Below are 6,675 nucleotides of genomic sequence, written 5' to 3' on the forward strand. Positions count from 1 at the left end.
ATGGGACTACTTGTCATCCATACCGCATCGGATCTAGAATTACTCGAAATTTGGATATGGCTTCAAAAGGCGTCCTCATTGGCATCTATTCTCGATGAGCTTAAGGACTCCTTCTTTCTGCTACAAGATTATAATAATTGAATTATTATTGAAACATCTTTTCATAATGTTCTTTGCCTCTGGTTTCGCACGAAACACGCACAAGCTAGAGTTGTATGGCACGAACAAAATCACGGCCCATGTCCATCTCTAGTATACATAAAAATCGCTACAAGCGCCATCTAGCGATGTCAAATGTAAATATTTCGATGAGTTCCACTAACAGCAGCTTCTCCTAGGGTGCAAGAGGCGGCGCCACTGCATAATTTTACATGACTTTTACAGTAACAAATATGTGTACATATGTTTTTCAATACTTACATGCTATGTTACATGGAGCGCGTATAACAGTAGAAACGAGGGCTGACAGTCCTACGAAAGCGACCACCAGATGGCGATGGTGGCACTTTTCGGCCGATCGTTCAAATGCAGCTTTCCATATATTATTCTCGTTTGAGTAATTATTAAAAATGTATTTAATTGATGCGTATAACTATTTTAAAACAAAGAAAGCAGAAAAACTGGAAATAAAAGGGTAAAAATCATTCACAGTTTTAATGTCTATCCTCAGTGGCAATCGAACTTGTGCCATTCCGGTTCCCTACGAAGTACTGGGAGCTGTTTGCAGCACCAATAAGAGGTCGGCGTGGCATAACTCGCTGAGGTGCTGGCGACCCATCCAATGAATGCGTAGAGTTCAAATCCGGCTTTATTAGACTTTTATAATATAGACCAAGGTTCTTTCTCTCATTTCCGCATACAATTTATACCCCTGCACTCGCCACGCGTCACCTGTCATTCTCACGACATTTAGGCGTGCCAAAGTACAGTAAAGGGGAGAATAAAATGCCTCCAAAGGAAGCTGAGCAGTCGTCGAATCTAATTTCTAGACTCTCGGTGTCAATTGTTTAGAGGCACATTTCACTTTTTTGTTCATTAATTATAGTATATTACTCATACATACATATTACGAATTTATTATTTTAGTTTCGAGCATTTTTTAATGGAGGAAAGTGAGGCAGCAAGTCATGAGTACGTAGAGTAGAATAGTTTTATTTTCTATTCAATTTTAGCAAGACAATTTGACCAGACATTAAAGGCGCTTAAATATAAATAAACATGTGTATTTAATGTATATATTTGGCTAGCATAACTAGATATGTCTAGTTGTCAGCCCATCTTGCAATAAGCCAATAAGCCAAGCCAATAAACAACTCAGTAAAAGTTAACTGGTAGGTTTAGCGATCAGCTTTCGAAGGGTTTCCTGATGATTAAGGACTAAATCCAAATATTTCTGAGCCTATAAAACTTCAACTCTAAATAAACATGTTAATTTTAGGTAAACGTTTTATTTTTCATCCTTGACTTGTATACAAATTATAGAGAGTTTTCGTACACTACAAGCTGTGAAACTCTTTTCCTAGGAGGACAGGATACCCAAAGAGATCGCTCCTTCTCCAAAGCAACCATCATGCTCGAGGAGCACTCGTACCGGCCACAGACATAGAACGAAATTTCAGTTGGGAAAAATTTACATAAATTGCTGGGCGAAAATCGCAAAGCTGGAGGCAGACCGCAAAGTCGGAGCCAACAGTGGAACAAAAGGATGAGGACAAGGCGATGGCAATGGCAATGGCAGCGGCAGCGGCAACGGCATTTGCCAAAAAATCTGCTGTGAATGTATTGCAAAACAATAAGCAAAACAATAAATCAAAATATGAAATAATAATGGCTTCGGCCTCGCTGGATGATACACGAGTCGAGGTCGATGTCGAGGTCGAGGTCCCTCCAAGGAACAGCTGTAAGTCGGCAGAGCGCCCATTGTGAAAGCAGAAGGATGAAACCCGAGCGGGAACGGAACCCAAGGACTCTTTGCGTTGCGTTGCGCTGCGTCGCGGGTTTTGCGGCCGCCTCCTGTGCGCGCTCACACATTTTGGCAAGCTCTCACTCTCCTTCCCTCCTTGCGCTGAAATATAAATCTTAATATGTCATAATTCGAAATAATTTCCCAAAACCGCAAAAGCAAGTAGTTCGCACCAAGGGGCCAAGGACCCATAGCAGCGCCCGCTGCGACCAACGGAAATGCAACTTTCGATGAATGCAGTCTACCTCCATTCTGCTATGTACTCCTGGGGGTAGCTCTAGGTGCGAGTGCGAGTGCCAGTCCGAGTCCAAGTCCAGATCCAACTTCCACTCCTAATCCCACAAATTATTACCCTAATAGCCTGATATTGTCGCGGCTTAGCGACATCGTTTGTCATCTCTGGGGCTACTCGGTGGCTATGGGAGCGTGCGCGCCGCCGCCGTCGTTTTGGAAATTATTGAAAAGCAAACAGATGACAAAAATATGAAAGCGCGTTTTCCTCTATTTGTTTAATTTATTAAAAAAACAGACAGACAGGCGGAAAATGTTAAATGGTAAACAGAGAGTTCTGTTTTTCTTTGTTTGCCTTTTTTGGGAAAGTCAGCTGCAGATGCGTGCCTGTGTCCTTTTTGACCTCAAGCACGCGCTCACAGTGCGGTCATCCTGCGGCCAGCAGGTCCAGCAGCTTAGTGGTGGTGCTGCTGTGACGGTGGTGTTATATACATACACATATGTAAATATGCATGTGTATATGGTGGCTCTGCAGCTTTTGTTTGCTTAGGTCTGTGCGCTTCTCTGTTCTCGTTTATCAGCAAACAATCCACCAAAAAAAAACATAGAAAACATAAATAAACCAAACTTAACGGACTTTCAAAGCGTTAGAGATGGGAGATGCGATCGTTGGAGATGATGTGGCATATACCTAGAGTTTTCCGATCATCCTTTTTACTGTCGCTCATTTTGCGAATTGTATTAGTGCTTCGATTTGAATCATAAAAGCCGAAAGCCAATTCCCGGCTAATTCACAATTCAAATTCATATTTAAATTCATATTCCATAATTATAAAGCCAACCCCTCTGGCAGCGGCAGCGGCAGTGACAGTGGCAGGGCGCACACCCATCGGGGCGGGGAGATTTGGATTATAATTTGATATTTTGTTGGGCAAAGTATTAGCATTTAAATTGCCTCATTAGCAGATGCTTCCAGAGTACAATGTTCTGTTTTTCTGTTTTTCCTCTTTTTCCTTTTCTTATCGGAGAAACTGGAGTGCTGCTGCTGAAGCTTCTGCTCCTGCTGCTGCTCCCGACATTGATTCCGATGTCGTTGCTATTGCTTTTCCTGTAAAGCTCTATATAATTTGATTAACCAAAACAAAAACAGCAACACGCAAAGGGGGGGCCTCGTTTTTACCCGCCCAATTCGCACACGGATCCCGGATCCTGCAACCGATCTCGATACCAATTCGGAATCCAATCCACGCCCATTGCCATGGTCGTGTCGATAATTTAGAAATTAAATGTGGCTCGCAGAAGCATGAACTGAAAAGAAAGGGAATAAGATCTGGAATGGGATACGGAAATGGGCATCGGTATGGCAAGGAATGGGATTGGGAGTGGGAATGGGAATGGCGAAAGTGAAATGCCACAAACACACAAATCAAATCTAATCAAGCAAAGAAAGCAGCGCCAGAGCTCACTGCAGCTACAGCCAGCTAAAGACTTTCCCAAGGGGCATTCCGAAAGGCAAGGGGTAGGCTATGCTCCTGCCACTGCCACATCGCGGGCAGGGGCATGCTCACCCCTCAGCGCTCAAAAAAACACCAAGGTCCTGGTCTAGTTTTCTTTTTTTTTTCTTTTTTTATTCTTCTGTTGTTGCAACTGCAATTACATTTCATTTTTTGGGATTTCGATTTCATTTCGTTTTCTCTCGGACCCAAGACCAAGGACTCACGCCACGGCCAGGCGCATGTATGTATGTGTGGTGTAAGCATGGGGTGTCCTTTTGCCATGGGTGTCAAGGATTTGTCCGTTTCCTTATTATAGTGATTTCAGTGTTGTTCTGTTTTTGTTGTTGGCTGACTGGCTGGCAGGCCTCGTAATTATTTAGTTTACGTTTTTTTTTTTTTCCAATTATATTCCTTTCCTTTAATTTCCTGCCTTCCTCCTTATTATTTTTTTCCTTGTTCTCTGATTGAATCGGGAAAATCGGCTCAGTGGCTTGGAAACTTTCAATTTCATGCTTCGATTTTGTTCTCTTTTTTTTTGTTATATTACAAAAACAATACGTGGTGTGGATGTGTATGCAATGCATTCCTATACATACGTTACTATATATGGGTAATTGTACAGCTCCCCATAAAATGGCACAGAGCCAATCCAACAATCATTGGGGATATCTTTGATGTCTGCACATATTCAAAATTATCTTTAAAATCATCTTTGAATTATTTACATCTTACAGCAAAATCCAAAACTATTTATTATATATGAAAAAATGTATCTAACGAATTGATCTACCATTGATCTCCAATATGAAAATATAAGAACAATTCTTTGTTTAATATTTCTGGGATGCGCCAACTTCTATATTCCTGAGACGCATTTTATAGAACTGGAATATAAATATAGCTAGAATGCTTCAGTCTCTCATTTTGCATAGCTATCCACTGACAGTTGGTTTCTTAATTTTTTAGAGAGGCATAAGAACGTCAGAGAATTACGTACGGAGTCGGACCATTATTTGGCACCAGATAAACCAAGACAAAGCTTCTTACACGATCCCAAGTTTCCTGCATTTTTCCACCTTGATCCTACCAATTTCAGTCTTAGTCAAATCTTAATCAATGTACTTGATTCTTCTGTTGATTATCTGCTCAACATATGTTCCACTTCAGGCCTGATACTTATACAGTTCCAACCTTTTCTAATTCATTTTGAAGTATTTCCTAGTCAAAGAAAATCCCCTTGAATAATTTCACGTTTTAGCTTGAGCTCTAAAACTTAATCGAGCAAGAATTACATGTGGCTGTTGCCTCGACTGATTGCGACTTCCAGCTGCAAGGATGCCCAATGCCAATGCCTGTCCCAGATCCAGTCATAGCAGCTATGACCCATTCGCTTACCAAACAAAACCCGAAGCAAGTTACCGGTCCTCTTAACGCCGTGCAGGCAATTAGTTAATTAAGCGCAACTTCAAGTGTCCCACTTTGAAATATATCACACAAGAAACGCTTCTTGGTGGCATTTCTGCAGCATCATCCGGGACATTTGCATATTTAATTGAAGAAGCAGGACCCAAAAACGACAGAATACAAAAAAAAAAAACAATTTTCTTAATAAAACTACGAAAAATGTCAAGCGAAATATTAGAAACCGAAGAGGAAAAAATCAAATTAAAATCAAGTAAGAGACCGGCAAAGAGGAGCGGATCGGATGAGGGGAAGGATAAGGTTGAGGAGAAGGAGAAGGAGAAGGAGGTTGGGAATCACGACTTCTCCGAGAAGTAGTAGAGTAGTAGAGTCTCTGGCTGGTGACGACCGAGTGGAAACCCCGCGGCGGCCATCAAGGGAAAAGGGTTAAATGCAAATGAAAGGATACGAATACGAATGCGACCAAAACTGGCACGATGCAAACACATTTGTTGTTGTTGTTTTTGTTTTGTTTTTGGGCACAAAACTGAGTGATTCGGGAACAGGACATGTACGGGAATCTCAACCCTCGAAGCAGTTGTCAAACGCTCTTGATAGATCAGTCGCCACTGGAACTGGTATTGTGGATGGGTATGGTGGACTGGTGGCCGTGTCCTTGGCACATGGGGCATCGTCACCTGGGACGACCAGAACGATGGTGGTTCAACAATACCCAGAAAAGGTTCCTTCAACTTGATGCGACGTCTTCTCTACCTACAGGGACTTACTCATACTTACTTATGAGATACATACGTATTCCTATGTATAAGTGGGATTCGTGTATATAATACTTATTATAGTCTAAGATTTAAGAGGCATGTCCTGGCTCCACTCATTACATATTTCCATGCCGGCTTTTTGCGATTCTTTAATTGAAAACAATGATCAGATTCTGCTGAACAAATTTTTGGTTTAAATGTGAAAGCTTTTCATGCACCTATAATACCTTTAGTCCGCTTTAAATAAGACAGAAGTAGAAGAACCCAAAGGTAAGGCAAACTATGGAGACGTAAAGCTATTTATTGAGTCTTTATTTTTGGCACAACTTTATCCCGACTTAAATGCGCGCACCAACAATGGATTAATTATTTTCTTTCTTTTCTATTTCTTGCAATAAATATGTGAAAGTAATCGCCCAGACTCACTCGGTTTCCCTGGCTGTCATATCGCGGTTTGGATCATGATTGATGCTTCAATTGTTGGGCGGAATCAAGGTCCAGGCATTAGCATAAAGCTGCTGCCCGTTGTGGGCTGTCTCCGCTGTTCATTGTTTGCTGGCCGTTGTCCGTTGTTTGCTGTCCGCTGTCACAACACAGTTGTCAAAGGGTTGGAACAATGGCTGACCAGCCCACTGACCAGGAAAAGCGCGTGCCGTCTGCGTCTTGGGAAAATATTGAACTTGCCCCGAAAGAAAAACGGGGAAAATCTACATGGCCTGGCAGGCGGTCATTTACAACCCTTGCCGGTTGCCGGTTGCCCGCTGGTCAGCAGAAGGAAACAGAACCGAACAGCAGCAGCACCGGA

This window comes from Drosophila obscura, unplaced genomic scaffold (assembly GCF_018151105.1).
Source record: "Drosophila obscura isolate BZ-5 IFL unplaced genomic scaffold, ASM1815110v1 contig_185, whole genome shotgun sequence".
Taxonomy (NCBI): domain Eukaryota; kingdom Metazoa; phylum Arthropoda; class Insecta; order Diptera; family Drosophilidae; genus Drosophila; species Drosophila obscura.